The sequence below is a fragment of the Pteropus vampyrus genome, unplaced genomic scaffold (assembly GCF_000151845.1).
Source record: "Pteropus vampyrus isolate Shadow unplaced genomic scaffold, Pvam_2.0 Scaffold13, whole genome shotgun sequence".
Classification (NCBI taxonomy): domain Eukaryota; kingdom Metazoa; phylum Chordata; class Mammalia; order Chiroptera; family Pteropodidae; genus Pteropus; species Pteropus vampyrus.
In genome coordinates, this window is record NW_011888794.1 from 11412013 (window position 1) to 11414343 (window position 2331).

Below are 2331 nucleotides of genomic sequence, written 5' to 3' on the forward strand. Positions count from 1 at the left end.
TATTTAACCCAGAAATTCCATTACCGATTTTTATTTTCCACATATGCTTGTCCTCGTGTGCAAAGATGTAGTAGGATTTACAAAAGAATTGTTTGCAATACTAAAAACTAAACACAATGTAAGTGACCTACAAAAGACAGGTTAAAAACATGTTACATCCACAAAATGGAAGCCATGAAGCCATTTAAAAATGTTTTAAAGGGTACGTGTGTGTATGTGTGTGTACATACAAAAAAAGTATGTAAGTATGTATCATGTTTATACATTTATATAGTATGTATATATAACCATACATATGTATTTGTCACATCTATGATACCTATACATGATACATACAAATATGAAAAGCTCTCCAAGATATGTAAAATTTTAAATGCAACATACAGAGCAGTATTATATACTGTATGTATCAATCCTAGAAACCATTCAAATTTCCATCAACCAAGAAATGGATAAATAAATTGTGTTCTGTTTATATAATAGAACACAATACAGCAAAGAAAACAAATGAACTATAGCGATACAAAATGTGTTTGAATCTAAAATACATAATGGTGAACCCCAAAAAAGTTGGACACCAAATAGTACTTTTAATAAAAATTGAAAACAGGTAAAACTAAGCTATAGAATTGTTATCATATATCGGTGATAAAATAAAGGAGAAAATGAAGTAAATATTATAAAATTCAAGCCTATTTTTTCAATAGCAAGGGGAGGATTACTATTTTATTTGCAAGGATCCTGTGTGTGTATGTGCACAGGTGTGTGGTGTGTGTGTGTGTGTCTTTGCAGTGTTGTATTTATTGAGCTTGGTAGTGGTTATATTTTAGTTCACGTTATGATAATTCATTGCCTCTATGTTAATGTTTTATATATTTTTATATGTTGTATATTTAATGATTTACAAAATATTAATATGAAATAAGATGCTTATCAGTATGCACATTATATCTATATTTGTATTAAAGGGAGACTATGGTATATTTATAAATGTTTGTGTATGTAAACATTTTAAGTACATATATTTGAAATACATATATTAAAATATATACTTTTTTTGAAGAATAACCAATAAGTAAAAAGAGTAGTTACATCACAGAAAAAACACCAAACAGAAAACGTGCCCATAGTATCATCAGGCAAAACACCAGCCTGGTGAGTTTCTTTTTGACTTTGAAGGACGACTTTGCAGTTATTCGGTAGGAGGTCTAAGCTTTTGAAAATATTTTCTTTTTTTGTTAAATAAGCAAAATATCAGCTATGCCTGGCTTTTCTCAACTGTTTAAATTCCAACAGTTTTAGCTGATGCAAAAATATTCAAAGTCCAATCAAAAGAAATTTTCAATCAGTTACCATGAAATATAGTATTTGTGATTAGCCAAGTTCCACGACATAAACTTTTGTAATATATTGCAGTAGTGGAAACAGCAAATTGATCTAACAGCACAAAAAGATGAATTAACCAAATAATTTAATTAATTTATTCATTTCTTACTGTATCCAAGTCAATTTTCTTAGTTTTTGAACAAAGTTAAAATGAATTTTAAAAATAAAATACTGTTACTATAATACACATGTGCAGTTATTTGTAAATTGGACAATTTTTTTTTGCAGCTACAGAATACCTTTTGTTTGCATGGGAGAGGGTGAGCCTATTTCTCTTTCTTGGCTATAACTGCTACGTTGGTTGGGTATAAGGTGAGAGGTGATCCAGCTGACTCTTCAACCTCGCTTTCAGATGTCAGGGAAATCTGAAGGTGTCTTCTGAAATCTGAAGTCTTTTCTAAACTTGTTTTATGAGAATGACACACAATAAGTAATGATGAATGCATTTCTCCTTGTGTCATGAACTTTTGCAGAAATACTCCACTAAGTTTAGATCTTTTGAAAATATCGTAACTCAAAGAGGTGCCTACAAAACTGAAAATAATCCTATATATCTTATGGTAATGCCTCAGCATTCCAGTATATGGTAAGAATCTGAAAACTTTCTTTAGTTTTAATCTGTGTAGCTATCATCCCAAGGACTGTAGTCTGATAAAGAGTCAAAATTCTGCAATGATTCCACCGTAGTGAAAACTAATACAAAGATATTAAGCTCTGAATAGATGAAGACTACTCTATGGCCATCGGTCTCACCAAAATATTTTAATTCACAAGATATGCTGGCAATTATGTCAAGAGTGACTTATCAGGTCCACATTGTTGATTAAGATTCAGCTGAAGTAAAAGGATCAAGAAGAGTCATCCAGAATATGGTTCAAACACCAGTCTAACATTGCTGTAAGTGGTCCAGTTATTTTCATGGTCAAATGTTGTATAAGGCTTCAG